Raw genomic sequence first — 17,779 nt, 5'->3', positions numbered from 1 at the left:
AGAGCGTTATTTTTGTTTGACGAGATGTGGCTTTGTTTTTAAACTGCTTACTTAATCCAAAGTAGCATCTGTTGGCCAATACAATTCTTCTTTTTATTTCACAACTGATGTCGTTTGTTGTGTTGACGGAGGTGCCGAGGTAGACGAAGTCTTTTACTACCTCAATATTATAGGAACCAACTTCCACAGTCGGTCCGAGCTCAATGGACGCATTGCGCGTCGACACCATCAACTTGGTCTTCTCACCGTTTACCGCCAGACCCACTTTAGCAGATTCTCCTTCGACCTTTATAAAGGTATCAGTTACTTCTTTTACTGATCGACCCATGATGTCTATATCATCAGCATAAGCAAGTAACATGTGACTATTGGTGTAGATTGTGCCACTTCTTTTGACGTTTGCCTCTCGTATAACCTTTTCTAGCAGGATGTTGAAGAGGTCACACGAAAGGCTGTCTCCTTGTCTGAAACCTCTTTTGGTACCAAACTCTTCGGAGAGGTTCTTTCCTATTTTAACTGAGGACCTCGTGTCAGTTAAAGTCATTTTACAAAGCCGGATGAGCTTTGCGGGAATACCAAATTCAGACATGGCTTGGAATACCTTTGAGCGCAGCGGACTGTCGAAGGCTGCTTTATAATCGACAAAAAGGTGGTAGGTGTCGATCTGCATCTCTTGGGTCTTCTCCAGGATTTGCCGCAGGGTAAATATCTGGTCAATGGTGGACTTGCCAGGTCTAAAGCCGCATTGGTATGGTCCAATAATCTCGTTGACCATTGGCTTTAGTCGTTCGCACAATATCCCTGACACGATCTTGTAGGCAATAGGGAGTAGACTTATGCCCCTATAGTTAGAGCATACAGTCTTATCTCCCTTCTTGTGGACGGGGCACAGGATACTCAGGTTCCAATCGTCGGGTACTCGTTCTTCCTGCCAGATGGTGCTAACTAGCTGATGAATACACCTTATCAGCGTGTCGCCTCCGGTTTTGAACAGCTCGGCTGGTAAGCCATCGGCCCCTGCTGCCTTATTATTCTTCAGCCGATTTATTGCTGTCTTTACCTCATCTTGGCTGGGCAGTATACATTCAATACCATCTTCTGGGATTGGGACTGTGGTATCTTCGTCTTCTTCGCTGCTATTGGATACCAACAGATTTGAAAAATGTTCTTTCCATATCCTGAGTATACTATCTGTATCAGTTACCAAATTACCTTGCTGGTCTCTACAGGAGGATGTGCCTGTACCAAAGCCATCAGTTTGATGCTTGACTCTTTGGTAGAATTTTCGGACTTCATTCTGGCTCCTGTACATCTCGATTTTTTCACACTCCCGCTTTTCCATCTCTCTCTTTTTCCTGCGGAAAAGACGTTTCTCCTCTCTCCTTTTCTCCCTGTATCTCTCTCGTGCGCTACGCGTTGCTACGGATTGTAAAGTAGCCTTATATGCCGCATTTTTCTCTTCGGTGGCAGCACGACACTCCTCATCATACCATGGATTCCTTGGTGGAGGTCTCTGGTATCCAAGTATGGATTTTGCGGCTGTTTGCATGGAGTGGGCAATGCTTTGCCATTGCGCTGATATGTTATCGGGATGAGGAGGGCTTTGATTAAGCAATTGGGCTAGTTGAGTGGAATATGCTGTGGCTATCTGTTGTGATTGCAGCTTACCGATGTCTAACTTTCGTGTTGTGTCTGCTCGTACTTTGTTTGCTACGTTTAAGCGGGTGCGTACCTTTGCTGCAACAAGGTAGTGGTCCGAATCAATGTTTGCGCCTCGGAACGATCGTACATCCAACACGCTCGATGAATGTCTTCCATCTATCACAACATGATCAATTTGGTTTCTTGTTTTCTGATCTGGAGACAGCCAGGTGCCCTTATGAATATCGAGATGATTAAATCTGGTACTGCTAACTACCATGTTTTTTGCAGCTGCAAAGTCTATCAGTCTCATACCATTGTCAGATGTTTCACTGTGGAGACTGAATTTCCCGACTGTTGGGCCAAAGATATTCTCCTTTCCAATTTTGGCATTAAAATCGCCTAGAATGATTTTAATGTCATGGGCAGGGCAACGGTCATATGTTTCTTCTAAGCACTCGTAAAATATATCTTTGGTCTGTTCGTCCTTTTCTTCAGTGGGAGCATGAGCGCAAATAAAGCTGATGTTGAAGAATTTAGCTTTTATTCGAATTGCAGCAAGTCTTTCATTCACTGGAGTGAAGCTGGATACAAGATGTTTTAGTCTCCGACTAACTACGAATCCACAACCAAACTCATGCTTTACGTCATGGCAGCTATAATACAGTGCGTCACCTTTAGGTGTTGTTGTGACGCCTTTCCCAATCCATCGTATTTCCTGTATGGCAGTAATATCGGTCTTGTACTTTTCAAGTACGTCTGCCAATGCGAAGACTGCACCTTCTCTATAAAGAGTGCGAACATTCCAGGTGCAGATTCGCAGATCATGGTCCTTAAAACGTTTGCGGGGTTCGTCAACTTTAGAGGGGTTTGTTTTTCTTTTCTTTCGTTTTTTCATAGTAGGCTGTTTTTTCTAGGGGAGGGTTACTAACCCGACGCCCAAACCCAAGTTTTTAACGTTCTTATGGGTGAACGCGCGGCACATGTTAGCTCACTACCTTTAACGGGTGTTAAAGGCAGTTCCCCAGGTGACACCACGGGGAGGTCAGTGTCCACTTGGGATGAAAGAGGGACCAAGATAAATCCTGGGCTTTGCCATGTTAAAACCGGTCAGGACCGTTCCTTGGTATCTTCCATCCCCTACGTCAAAAGCAAACTAGTGATACAAAATCAATATATTTGTATACGGCATAATTATTGTGTTTGTTTCTTTTTTTGGTCAGAGGCTGAGGTTATATCACCGTTAGCGCAGCTGACTTATACTATCTTCTTTGGTGTGTAATTAAATATGAATAATTTTGAGATTTATAAATTTGTTTGCATGCAAATTTTTATACCCTCAGCATTTATGCTAACGAGGGTATATTGCGAAAACCAAAAATGTTTTACAATCGATGAATCCGAGTTTCACCCATTCAGAATTCGCGAACTGTAACATATTCTATATAGTATGATATACATTCTTTAAAATGAAGTGTTTTAGGAGGGATCCCATAATATCGACCATTAAAATCAATTTACGTGGAAGCTGTGTTGGCATCAATGTAGAAAAATAGGTAAAAATGGGTTGAAGATAACAAGTTTTTTTATGCTCCCTTCCGATTTCTGGCTTAACCTTACATTTTATAGACATATGCCCAAAGAAAGACTCAAAGAATACTTCATGGGCAATATGATACTAGTGTATCATTTTTCGATATATCCACTGCATCCACCTAAAATTGATGCTGACATTGTTAAGCCGGAATTTCGGGATTTTTTGAATTTTTTTAATAATTCGGACGCGCAACAAGATAATATTCAAAACTAATAATAGAATTATAAAACTCGTGATTTTACGTCGTTTAATGCATATCTCATGAGTGTGCTCCTTACAGCATCCTAGTAATTGGAGTCTAAAGGCCAATATTTGATGCGTAAATTTTTTTTTAAAAACCTATTTTTTGCGTTTAAAATTTACAAGTGCCATTCAATTTCCTTTGTACCCCGCGTGAATTTAGTTTTTTACGCGACGGATCTACGACGGCCCATCCGCGATCGAATCCATCCACTAAAACCCTGAAAATTGGAAAATCAGCAAAAATTTATTTTGACAAATCCGCGTACTAAACCGCGATTTTCTTTAGAATTTTTTACGTAAATGGAATCCTTTATAAGCGATTATAATATTTGCGAAAACGCGTGTCATAAATTACAGAGATTCGCGAGTAATATGGGTTTTTTACCAAAAATAGAATGTGGAGGCACATCCGCGGTTTTTGAAGAATCTGTTTGAAATATGTGTATATAGACGTATTTTTGATGGGTTCTACTGAAACCGGATGCGCATCAAAGTCGTATGCAAATTGCACGATTTTTAGCCACTTTAATGTTTTTTGCATTGTGTGATGCAACTGGCGGCACACTTTGACCGCTGAGTGAAACATCGAAATATGCATAGATTATGAAAGAGATTGATTCGCTGTATCCAAAAACGGATGCGCACTAACTAATGTTAACTAATTCGCGAATAATAGGCTTTGTAATTTCCACATTTTTTGAATGATTGTAATTTCAATATTACTCTTAATTTCCTATCCTTATAAGTTATCACAGTAAGTAAATAAGCTTTCACGATGGTAAACCATATTTCTTGATGAAGTTTTAGCAGTACACATTAATTATTGTATGGGATTTTAGCGAAATAGTTGGAGAAGTCCCAAATATATTTCCTAATTTTTCAAATCTAACCAAAAAATATGTATGTATATTTGCAACAATATTTTCCAACAATAAGTTTTTCTCTTTTGTTGTTGCGATAATATGCAATTTATGTACCCAATCTCTATAAATTTGGTATCATATTTTTCTACGCATTGTCTAGATTCCGCATATATTTTTTAATTAATTTTTTGAGGGTTTTTACGGACTCTGGGACAGAATAATTTAGATTTTCTTCAAATTTTTTGTATTATTTGTTGATTTTCCGCGAAAATAATAATAAATTTAATAACTATTTAAACATCTGCGAAAGATATGGAATACTGTTAACGATTTATGCATACATTTTGTCATAACAACAAAAAAGATATTTTTAAATATTTTTTTCTTTATATGAGAAAAAAACCGCTATAACTTTTGCGCGCATCGTCCAATTTTGTGAACGCGAGCAAATTTAAAACCAGCATTTTTTTCTTAACCTCTATGCCAAAAATTGTAGATGTGCTCGCAAAAAATGTTTTAATGTTTTAAATGGAATTGCAAAGGATTTTTGTTTTTCGCCATATACACTTTCATATGGGCAAAATGTGCCTCATCAAAATGATGGTTTTAGACCCCAAGTATGTTTGGACGAAATCCGTTTCAGACAATATGAAGTTGATTTAGCACTGTCCGTCCGTCTATCTGTCTGGCTGGCTGGAGCGCACGATAACTCTCAAACAGATCAACCGATTCGGTCCAAAATTTGGCTTTCGTAATATTTTGTCCAAACTTAGTTTAAGTTCGAAAATTGGTTATATCGGTCCACTCCTTCCGGTACCTCCCCCACCAAAGTTGGGAAATGTTCGGAAAATTTGTGCGCTTGATAACTCTTGAAGGAAGTAACCGATTTAGTCCATACTTTGCACATCGTGAAATTTCTACCAGACTTAGATAAGATTCCAATAGGGACTCAATCGGTCCACCTGTTTGTGTACCTACCTCCCACACAAAGTTCGAAAATGTTCAGTTTCAGTTCAGTTCTGCTCTCGAATCACTTAGATTTTTGTTGTAACAACTTGTATACACCGCCCCTCATACGAGGGTACAAGTTTCATCTGAGGCAAGTCCATACTTCCTGAGCTAATATCCTGAAAAGTGCGAAAAAATCCCTATGACACCGTGTTTAGTGCTTGCGCTCCAATCACTCTTGAGATCTGCCGATTCGATCTAAAATTTGGCCTTCGTAATATTTTGTCCAAACTTAGTATAAGTTCGAAGATAAGCCATATTGGTCCGCACCTTCAAGTACCTTCCCCTACCCTACTTGGAGAAAACGTTATTTTTTAATTTTAAGCAAAATCTGTTGATTATTCTAGGCAAAATCCTGAAAATCCTGAAGTCTATACGCCGACGTCGCACGTGGTCGCAATCAATCTACTGAGAAATTTATAGCTTGAGCGCTCCAATTACTTCTAAACACATTTTAATACGTTACTCTTCATACTATCGGATAGCAAAAAGAACCATTAAAAAATGCCAATAACTCGTTATAATATGGTCCACACAATATCGAAGAATTTTCTTGCGATTTTGAGTATATTTTCTTTAATCCCATTTCGGTAGGACTTGCCGCTTCCGAGCAAAATCCTAAAAACCTAAGATAAACCTAAAATTGTGAACTTTGACCGCGATTTATTTAAAAATCTCTCCAGCGATTTTATCTTGTTTTTTGGATTTTCTCATCTATGAACATTGCTGTTTCAGAATCCGCAAAAACTTCACGGCGTTTTATTTGTTTTTTGATTTTTCTCATGTATGAACATTGTAGTTTCAAAATCCGCAAAAACTTCCCAGGTGTAAGCACCTTTCATTTAAAATTAGTTATTGCGTACCGCGTTGAGTATTTGTTATTGGTACCGTTACTTAAATTTTAACGGTACAACCAACCAAATATTTGTTTTTCTCTCTTAGCTAGCATGTTTTCTATAATTTCATGTAAAATTTTAGGGAATTTTCGACAATTTTTTTTGCATTTTTGGCGCAAAATATTGAATTTGGCCACACTGTGCCCTGACGTCTTCAAAATTGTGTCAAAACAATAGCTTTCACACAGTTGAGGAAGTCGAGGGAACTGTTAATTCCCTTGTGTTCCCTTCAGGTGAAAGGAAAAGTTATGAGACTGAACAGCAATTCTACTGCAACTTATATTCTAAAAATGCAATTCACTGATAATTCCAAAACATTTTTAATCTTATCATCGAATATAAATAAAAGCTGTCGTTTCCAATTTTGCTATAATATCCATGTTTGTATTATTATCAGTCGGTCGGTCGCTCTGTTTATGTGGGTTTTGCTACTACGTTCCTCCGCTGTGGTTCATATTCTGTTTATTACTGACGATAGCCTATTTGTTGGATGAAGTAATGAGTATTTTTTTGCTGTTATCAGCCGTTTTTTATTATGATGTTTATATTTGAACAATTGCGCTGAAATAGCGTAAATATTGTAAATATGATTGCCTTTTATAATGAGGTGACCATTGTTGGGCTGTTGCACTTAAGAAGTTGTTATCAGTCGTAGGGGTTCTCAGTTGCAAACACACATGTTCGGAGCAGCATTTCACACATTTAATGAATGTCAATAGCAACATGTTGTTGATGTCCAGGGACATGGTGTTGAAGTAGGGATAATTTTAAGAGGTTACACAAAATAAAGCAAAATACCTTGCTTCGTATATTGCCGGAAAGGAAGAGGTGTTACTTGCGACGATCTTATTGGGAAAAAATAGTATTATTAATATAAATCCTTATTGCAATGCCGGTCCAGTTGGGGTTGTACGTATAAGCAACGAGTTAAAATTTTACGAAAAACATAAGTATTTCCTTCGAACTTCCCTAAAGGGCTAAGGCGAGATTTCTGTCATATCAAGAGTGTGGCCTTATAGTTATAGTATCCCATTGTAATCGGGATATAGACATTCAGCGTGTAAGGCAGTCATGCTAATCTTTACAGAACTTTGGCACCAAGGAAAGTACTTTCAGTTTACCTTCCTCGTTTCTGCAGGAGGATATACCCGCACGAAAACCATCAGATTGATACTTCACTCTATGGAAGAATTTTCGGACTTAATATTGACTTCGGTCCGTATCGATTTTTTGCACTACCGTTATTTAATTTACCTCTTTTTCTGCGGCAGGAACCCGAGTGATGTCACCTAGGCGGAATTCCGGAAGTTCTATTCATGAGGGGAATACCCTCACATTGAAAAGAGTTTCCTCCCGATCCCTGGTACGGTGGAAGTCTTCAGTACAACAGCTGTTTGACAAGGCTGGCTATAGGTAAAAATTGAAATTCGGTGCTTTCAAGCTGCTCGAGTCCCTTGTGGCTTGGTCGAGCAACCTGAATCCATCGGCTCTTAACACAATGTCACGACAGGAACCTATCAAGAATCCCCCGTCTCGATGTCTTCGAAGATGAAGGCTTGGCGCAGACGATTCCGCCAACCAAGGTATCAACCAGTTGGACTGCTTGATCTGTGACTGCCCTCTAAAAAAGAAGGAAAGAAGACTGAGATATGTTAAGGAGTCTCAAGCTTGCAGAGCACTGACTGACAGACCACTGCAATGTCGGCAGCTCTGAACAGGTCTTGACTTTCTGAGAGTCTTCCAAGCCTGCACGGATGATCGCCCCACATTACCTTCTGGTAGCAATCATTGATAGGACTGATCCTGAAGGCAGGATCAGTGAGGATCATTAGTTGCTAGTAGAAATTCGTCTGAGAAAGATAATAATTTTGATGATGTGGACGACCGTAATTCGTTGAGTAGGTAGGGCAGTTGAAAAAGATAAGTGCATCGGGCGGACCTGTTCCACATGCTGGGCATATGTTTGGCACGGCGTCATCGATCCTTTCCCTATAGGAATTCAAACTGCAGCACACCATAGTAGTTTATGGCATCTGCGGCTACAACTGTGTCAATGCTATTTGTACCTGCTTGATGGGCTTGTTGATCTAGGGGTTCCCTCTTGTAACGTTGGACCTCTCTTTCTAGTACATAGAGATACAGGGGGAGGGTGTCCTAACCACCATATGGTGATTAGGATGGCTCTCACTATAAGGCCGGAGCAAGCACAGTAACGAGAGCATGCCATTGTGTTGCTTTACTGGAAGAATGTGTGTCTCCTTATGTAGATGGTCCACTGAAGACACTAGGAGGCTCCCAGTTGCAGCTATTAGGGTGGAATAGCTTGGCACACACCTACCTACAGCGTTATATGTGGCCAACAAAGGTTCCTTCTATAGGCCCTTTCTGAAATAAAGGGTGCTTCTATAGACTCTTTCTGAAAGAAAGGGTGCTTCTATAGTCTCTTTCTAATAGAAAAGGTGCTTCTTTAGACCCTTTCTAAAAGAAAGGGTGCTTCTATAGTCTCTTTCTAATAGAAAGGGTGCTTCTATAGACTCTTTCTGAAAGAAAGGGTGCTCCTAAAGAAACTTTCTGAAAGAAATTGTGCTTCTATAGACCTTACTGTAAGAAAGGGTTCTTCTATAGACTCTTTCTGAAAAAAGGGTTCTTCTATAGACTCTTTCTGAAAAAAGGGTTCTTCTATAGACTCTTTCTGAAAAAAGGGTGCTCCTATAGATCCTTTCTGAAAAAAGGGTGCTCCTATAGATCCTTTCTGAAAAAAGGGTATAGATCCTTTCTAAAAGAAAGGGTGCTTCTATAGACCCTTTCCGAATGAAATTGTGTCTCTATAGACCCTTTCTGAAACAAAGGGTGTTTCTACAGACTCTTTCTGAAACAAAGGGTGTTTCTACAGACCATTTCTGAAAGAAGGGGTGCTTCTACAGATCCTTTATGCAAGAAAGGGTTCTTCTATAGACCATTTCTGAAAGAAAGGTTTGCTTCTATAGACCCTTCCTGAAAGAAAGGTTGCTTTTATAGACCCTTTATGAAAGAAAGGGTTCTTCTGTAGACCTTTCTGCAAGAGAGGGTGCTTCTATAGACCCTTTCTGAAAGAAAGAGTGCTTCTATGGACCCGCTCTGAAAAAAGTATGCTTCTATAGAGCTTTTCTGAAAGAAAGGGTGCTTCTATACACCCTCTCTGAAAGAAAGTATGCTTCTATAGAGTCTTTTTGAAAGAAAGGTTGCTTCTATACACCATTTCTGAAAGAAAGTGTGCTTCTATAGACCCTTCCTCAAAAAAGGGTGCTTCTATAGACTCTTTCTGAAAGAAAGGGTGCTCCTATAGACCCTTTCGGAAAGAAATTGTGCCTTTATAGACCCTTTCAGAAAGAAAGCGAACTTCTATAGACCCTTTCTGAAAGAAATGGTGCTTCTATAGACTCTTTCTGAAAAAAGGGTGCTCCAATAAACCCTTTCTGAATTAAATTGTGCTTCTATAGACCCTTTCTGAAAGAAAGAGTCCTTCTATGGACCCGCTCTGAAAAAAGTATGCTTCTATAGAGCCTTTCTGAAAGAAAGGGTGCTTCTATACCCCCTCTCTGAAAGAAAGTATGCTTCTATAGAGCCTTTTTGAAAGAAAGGGTGCTTCTATACACCCTTTCTGAAAGAAAACGGGCTTCTATAGACCATTTCTGAAAGAAAGGGTGCTCCTATAGACTCTTTCTGAAAGAAAGGGTGCTTTTATAGACCTTTTCTGAAAGAAAGGTTGCTTCTATAGACTCTTTCTAAAAGAAAGGTTGCTTCTATAGACCCTTTATGAAATACAGGGTGCTTTTATAGACCCTTTCTGAAATACAGGGTGCTTCCATAGACCCTTTCTGAAAGAAAAGGTGTTCTTGTAGACCCATTCTGAAATTGTGCTTCTATAGACCCTTTCTGAAAGAAAGGGTGTTTCTATAGACTATTTCTGAAAGAAATTGTGCTTCTATAGACTCTTTCTCAAAGAAAGGGTGATTCTATAGACCATTTCTGAAAGAAAGGTTGCTTCTAGACCCTTTCTGAAAGAAACGGTGCTTCTATCGACTCTTTCTGAAAGAAAAGGCGCTTCTATAGACCCTTTCTGAAAGAATGGGTATTTCTATAGACCTTTCTGAAAGAAAGGTTGCTTATATACCATTTCTGAAAGAAAGGGTGCTTATATAGACCCTTTCTGAAGGAAAGGTTGCTTCTATAGTCCCTTTCAAAAAGAAAGTTTGCTTCTAATGTCCCTTTCTGAAAGAAAGGTTGCTTCTTTAGTACCTTTCTAAAAGAAAAGAAAGAAAGGCTGCTTCTATAGAGCATTTCAGAAAGAACGGGAGCTTCCATAGACCCATTATATACCTCGATATATTACGATTATTGAGTTGAAAAATTATTCTGTTATAAATTTATTTTCCCTTATTTATATTTGGATATTATTTTAAAAGCCCCCACTCATTTTCCTACGTTCGCATTCTTTTGCATGAAGCAAACCAAAATTATTTTTGGGGGATGGATGGATTTTGCTACATTTATTGTTTGTTGTTGCTTGGTTCGAAGATGAGTTACTGTTTCTGTTTTGTTCGGGTCGGGTAGGCTATATTGGTTGTTGTCGTTGTGGTGTCATCAAATGTTCGTTCGGTGCTATGTCGACGACCGTCCCCAACACTGTTCTGTTGGTGGTATCAACCTGCCAGCCAGCCAACGAACCACAACAGTAACAACTGCTGCCTGCTTATCTGAAGAAGAGTCTCAACGACGAATGTGTGTGTGTCTGAATGTGTTGTGTGTGTGCGTTGTTGCGAGGGGTTGAAATAGTTTTGTTTACAAGAGTTCTATTTAGTTGCAAACCATCAAAACATTCGTGTACTTGTGCTTTAAAGCTAAGCGTTGCGCATTTTTCTAACGGTATATTATTGTGATTTACGACCAAAACACACATACATACATAGATACAAAGCATAGATTTCCGTTGAAATTTTTGTGTGCGTGTGTTAAGGAATAAAGGCATTATTTTTGTCTAAAAGGAAGAATTTCTAACAAAAATTCAAAAGAAGTGGTAACAATCGAAAGCGACAACTGTAACGGAAGTATAACACAACAACAACAAAAATAAACCACAAAAAATAAATAAATAAAGTTTTCGTGTTAAAAGAATTGTGTGAGAGTGTTTGTGTAAAACCACCAAAAGTAATTGAATATAAAAGAAAACCACACAACGCCAGTAAAAAACAACAACAACCAAAACCACAAAAAGGCGGTTAACGGCCATAAAATCCAAATAATATTTTCTTCTATAAACCACAAATAATACAAAGTAAGTTTAAATTTGGCCATAAATTTTAGTTGTTTTTTTTAATGGAAATTATTGAAATTGTGAATATTAAATTTAAATGGAAACATTTTAAAATATAGGTATAACAGTAGGTGGCACATAAAAGCAACTTGTGTCAAAGTGTTTTAAATATTAAATTAAATATGAAAAATATTTTATAAACATTTTAAATTAATGTTAAATATTGTGTATTTTTGAGATTGATAAAAAACACCTCAACAGGACATTTCCTTTCAAAGGAATGTTTAATAATCGTTTTACTCTATGTATCAAGGTAGAACTATGAAATTCGGAGGAGATGTTTATCACAAGGAAATCTCTTATTCTACATAGTTATATACAAAGGCGGTCGGTGCCGTTATGTGGTCGATATATGTATGTATATAAGCGTGGAAATATATTGAAAAATCTCTGCAAAGAGGCTCCTTACTGACCAAGATTTCAAAATGTAAATTTTCAGCCAATTTGGTTTGAAAATATGCCTAGAAAGCTTAAAAACTTAAACCGTAATATGGGAACTATGTCCGTAAAAACGTTATATTTAAATGTTTAGCTAAATCGGTTGATTATTTGAGTTAAAATCCTGAACATACCTATAACAGTACCAATAGGCGGTCTATTATCAGGTCAGTCGATTATTAGCTGCGATTGAGAAATTTATAGTGTGTACTATTAAAATAGCGGGCGCACCGAGACTTTTAAGAATATAACATTTAAAATGGCCGTAACTCAAGTCTGCTTGCTTTATCGAAGTATGTGTAACGCAAAAGAAAAAAAAAAATACATCGAAGCAAATTTTAATACTACAGGCTTTATTATGTCGGATAGCAAAAGCAACAAAAAGAATTAATAATATTATTTTTTTAATATTAATTTGGTCCACACAAAATCAACGAGGAGGAGAGGGTATTATAAGTTGCTGTTACTGGCTATGAGTTTACCTGGCTGAGTGTGTCCGTCTTTATAAAATTTTCATCCCATCAGATCATTGCGATTTTTTGTGGGTCCCAGAGATGAAGAAGGCAATTTTTTGGCGATGTTTATACCCTCAGCATTTATGCTAATGAGGGTATACATACTTTGATACGGGAAAAATGTGCCTCATCGAAATAATGGGTTTAGACCCCAAATATATTTAGTCGAAATCCGTTTCAGAAAATTTGGAGTCGATTTAGCCATGTCCGTCCGTCTGGTTGGCTGGAGGGCATGATAACTCTCAAAACGGATAAAAAAAATGGTCCAAAATTTGGCCTTCGTAATATTATGTCCAAATTTAGTTTAAGTTCGAAGATGAGTCAAACCGGTCAACTCCTTCAGATATCTCTCCCGCAAAAGTTAAACAAATGCTCGGAAAATTGTGCGCACGATAACTCTCGAGAGTATCCGACTTTGTCCATATTTTGCACATCGTGAAACTTCTAACAGACTTAGATGAGTTTTCAATATGGACTCAATCGGTCCACTCCTTCGGGTACCTCCCCACAAAATTTCGGAAAAGTGGAGTTTAAGACCTCGTCTCGAGTCTCTTTGATTTTTTGTAACAATTTACGACGGTACAAGTTTTTTTCAGGGGCAAGTCCATACTTCCTGAGAAAAAACCGGAACGCTGTAAAAACTACAGTTGTGCCAAAGGAACTATATGGAACTATTTAGTTCACTTCGGAGTTCCAATGACCAACATATTTTTTTTTGAACAAACTGCGTATACTTAATATCACACGTCAAATTTAAAGATGTTACTCATACGTTTTGGAACTAGTACAAGGAACTAAGAACTACATTACCCAACTCTATGGCGCCCTATTGGTGGAGCGCACGACAACTCTCGAACGGATCAGTCGATTCGGTCCAAAATTTGGTTCATACTTTGCACATTGTAATATCTTTACGAGACATAGATCAGGTTCGAATATGGTCTAATAGGTCTATTAAGGCCCACTCCTTCGCGTACCTCCCACACAACATTTCGGGAAAAGTGCAGTTTAAGACCTCCTCTCGAGTCTCTTTGATTTTTTTTGTAACAATTTGTATTCGCTGCCCACGTTACGACGGTACAATTTTTTTTCAGGGGCAAGTCCATACTTCCTGAGAAAATGGCATGAAACCTGTAGAAAACCCCTATGCCACTATATGTAGTGGTTGCAGCGCACGATAACTCTCGAACGGATCAGCCGATGCGTCCCAAAATTTTTAATATTTTGTCCAAATTTAGCTTAACTTCGAAAATAGTCCATATCTTTACCGCCCTCACAAAAGTTCAACATGTTTGTTTAAGTACAGTCTGGATCTGTTAGGAGATCCTTTGGAAATTTATACCGTGCGCAAAAACGGTACCTCCCGATTTTCAGTATTTTGAAGATTGTGGCTTCCCACCGAAATGGCTGAAAGTTGGTATTTAGTCTTCGCTGAGGGCATAAAAATTTCTTCCTGAAAATTTTCGGTTTAGGTCTAGATCTTTATATATCCCCCACAGAACGGTACCTCCAGATTTTCGGTATTTTGAAGGTTGTATTCTCAATATCCCAATGAAATGGCTGAAATTTGGTGTTCGGTCTTCTTTGGGGGTATAAAACTATCCACCAAATATTTGACGGTATATGTCCAGGTCTTCAATATCCCCAATAGAACGGTACATCCTGATTTTCGATATTTTGAAGGTTGTATTCTCAATATCCCAATGAAATGGCTGAAATTCGGTATTCGGTCTTCGTTGGGGGTATAAAACTATCCACCAGAAAATTGACGATATATGTCCAGGTCTTCAATAGCCCCCATAGAACGGTACCTCCCGATTTTCGGTATTTTGAAGGTTGTGGTCTTAATACCCCACCGAAATGGTTGAAATTTGGTATTTTATCTTCGTTGGGGGTATAAAACTTTCAACCCGAAAATTGCCGGTATAGGTCCAAGTGGTCATAAAGCCCTCATAGAACAGTACTGCCCTATTTTTGGTATTATGAAGGTTGGGACCTCAAGATCTCACTGAAATGGCTGAAATTTGGTGTTTAGTCTTCGTTGGGAGGATAAAACTTTCCACCAGGAATTTGTCGGTATAAGTCCATATTTTCATATAGTCCCTAAAGAAGGTTATCTCCGGATTTTCGGAGGTTGTGGCTTCATTACTTACCGAAATGTCAAAAAATTTGGCATTTAGTCTTCGTTGGGGTATACAACTTTCCACCTAAAATATATACCTTATGTTTTCCAGTACAGGTCTTTATGTAGACCCCATAAAACGGTACATTCTGATTTTCAAAAGAAGGCTGTTGCTTCAAGATCCCACATAAATGGCTGAAATTTTGGTATTTAATCTTCGTGGTGTGTATACAACTTTCCACCTGAAATTGAAATTTTATTTTTGAACAGATCGTATACCGCTACACTACTACTGGGGACTGAGACCAGGGGTCATCCATTGGGGTTTCACGATCATAATACGCACATTTCTTACTTATGGTTCAATGGTGTTGTGGAATGCTGTGAGCAAGATGTCAAATCTTCATAAGTTTAACAACGTCCAAAAAGCGACAGCAATAGTAATCACCGCTCTCATGAAAACCAATCCACAAACGACCCTCAATGTATTACTTGATCTTCATCTGCTGATCTTCCTAATCTTGATTAATGTACACATACCCCACAGGGAGGCCTGACCCAAAACTCCCTACCTTTATTCGCTATAGAGGTATGTATTTACCAATGGATCTAATATTGAAATGGGAATAAGAGCAGACGTCTACAGCGATACTTTCATCTTAAGGCTCTCATATAGGTTGAACGAAAATGTTCGTGTCTTCAACATCAAGATCTTTGCAATGGAAAAAGCCGCAGAACTGATAAGTAACCAAAAAAGGGACATATCTTCGTCGGTAGTCATGTGACCCTTAAATCACTCCAGTCCCACACAATCAAATCTGCGGCAATTTTGGAATGCAAGAACGCCTTGGTGACTTTAAAATCAACCATTACCTTTTGTTGGGTCCTGGGTCATTACAACATCAAGGGAAATGAAATCAGCCGATATGGAAGTCGAGAAGTAAAAGTTGGAACAAGGGTATCGGGATAAGGCTAGCCAGGTGTGCACCACGAACCTGGCTTTAAGGTGTGCAAGGCAATCTGCTTTCCATAAAGAAATCTGACCTGAAACTAACGTTGGGAATAATCATGGTTTACCTCAGAATAAGAATAAACTTTCCCCAAAAATTATGTATTTAGGGGGTATTCAGAATTTTTTGGACTTTTGGGGTATTATGTGGAGATTCCGAATAAAATCTTACGTTTTGTTCATAAAATTAATTTGGATTGAATAGCAAAAGTGGTGAACTTTTGCGGAGCATGTATCTGAAGGAATGAACTGACATAGCCCACCACTAGTCACCATAAGATAAACATAATATGACTGTAAACAGAACCACAAGGACCAACAAATCCTCAAACAGTCCTTTAAATTGCACTCAAACGAAAATGTCGAATTTTTCTTTGGGAGGTACTGGAATATGTTATAGACCCTCTTGGAAATATATGCACGTTTGGAAGAAATTTTACCATGTGCACAGTTTCGGTCAAATCGGATACTCAATTCGGATACTCAATTCGGATACTCAAGTTACCGTGCTCATCAGTGATTTTTATTTGGGGCCGATGGGGTTTTGCAGAACTATTGGTGTATTTTTATACCCTACACCACTATGTGGGGAGGGTATTATAAGTTGGTTTTGGCCAAAAAGTTTGTAACGCATCGAAATAATGGTCGTAGACCCATACTTATATATACCAAAATGAATGTCTCGACGAGCTGAGTCGATCTGGCTATGTGTGTCCGTCCGTCTGTCCGTCCGTCCGTCCGTCCGTCTGTCCGTCTGTCCATCTAAATCTTGTAATCACGCTACAGGTCGCAATTTTGATCGGATCGTCACGAAATTTTGGATATTGATGGGGGTCCCGGAGGGGAAGAAGCCTATTGATTTTGGTGATGGTCGGGTAATATTTGGGGGTCGGAAAAGGCAAAAAACTTAGGTGGATAAAAAGACAACGTTTTTTCCAAAACGAATATCTCAGCTTCTATATGGGGTATACCAAAAGCAAAACCTGACAATGAAAGTAGAAAATATAACCTTTCTAATGATGTAAAGTTGGTGCTGTAGGTGATCAAACAACGAAGATATCACAATACTAGCAAATAAAACCCCAATTTAAATTTTTGCGATTTTAATTATATTGACGAATATCACAGCTTTGGTTGGAAACTTTCCAAAAGCAAAGCCTGACTATGAAAGTGGAAGATCCCGTCTTTACAATGATGTAAACTAGGTCGGCGTAGGTAACCAAATAACGGAGATATCGCAATAGTCGGTAATACATCCCATTTATCCATTTTTTTTTTTTGTAATCACGCTACAGGTCCCAATTTTGATCGAATCGTCACGAAATTTTGAGGGTTAATGGGGGTCTCACAGAGGAAGAAGCCTATTGATTTTGGTGATGGTCGGATAATAGTTAGGGATCGGAATGGGCAAAAAACTTATTTGGAGAAAAGTCAACGTTTTATTTCAAAGCCAATATCTCTGTTTCTTTAAGAGGCATATAAAAAGCAAAACCTGGCGAGGAAAGTAGAAAATATCACCTTTACAACCATGTAAAGTAGGTTGTCGTAGGTGGTCAAATAGCAGAGATATGGCAATAGCCGATAATGCATCCCATTTTCCGATTTTTTTTGTAATCACGCTACAGGTCGCAATTTTGATCGGATCGTCACGAAATTTTGGGGGTTAATGGGGGTCCCAAAGAGAAAGAAGCCTATTGATTTTGATGATGGTCGGATAATGTTCAGGGGTCGGAATGGGAAAACACTTATTTGGAGAAAGGTCAACGTTTTATTTTAAAGCCAATATCTCTGTTTCTTTAAGAGGTATATCAAAAGCAAAACCTGGCAAGGAAAGTAGAAAATATCACCTTTACAACGATGTAAAGTAGGTTGTCGTAGCTGCTCAAACAACAGAGATATCGCAATAGTCGGTAATCCAGCCCATTTTCCGATTTTTTTGTAATCATGCTACAGGTCGCAATTTTGATCGGATCGTCACGAATTGTTGGTCGCCATTGGAAGAAGAAAGATGTCTTTTATATTGACGCAAAGTATGTTGGCGTAAGTGGGCAAACAACCGAGATATCGCAAAATATATTATATCCAATTTTTCCA

At 38.6% G+C, this 17,779-nt stretch overlaps 1 protein-coding gene and 1 long non-coding RNA gene across 2 annotated transcripts in view; one reads left to right on the top strand and one right to left on the bottom strand.

The window, feature by feature from the left end:
* The window catches only part of LOC141388840 (uncharacterized), a 270,707-nt gene that overhangs the window by 49,858 nt on the left and 203,070 nt on the right, over nucleotides 1-17,779 (bottom strand). The gene's annotated exons all lie outside the window — the stretch shown is intronic.
* The window catches only part of LOC141388843 (uncharacterized), a 79,021-nt gene continuing 72,109 nt past the window's right edge, over nucleotides 10,868-17,779 (top strand). The window contains exon 1 of the long non-coding RNA XR_012408948.1: nucleotides 10,868-11,562. This is a non-coding gene — a long non-coding RNA (uncharacterized lncRNA). The remainder of the gene's footprint in view (nucleotides 11,563-17,779) is intronic.

The sequence above is a fragment of the Musca autumnalis genome, unplaced genomic scaffold (genome assembly GCF_047663935.1).
Source record: "Musca autumnalis isolate F117 unplaced genomic scaffold, ASM4766393v1 scaffold_1, whole genome shotgun sequence".
NCBI lineage: Eukaryota > Metazoa > Arthropoda > Insecta > Diptera > Muscidae > Musca > Musca autumnalis.
Note: the sequence above shows the minus strand (reverse complement) of the source record. Positions and strands in the feature narration are given on the sequence as shown.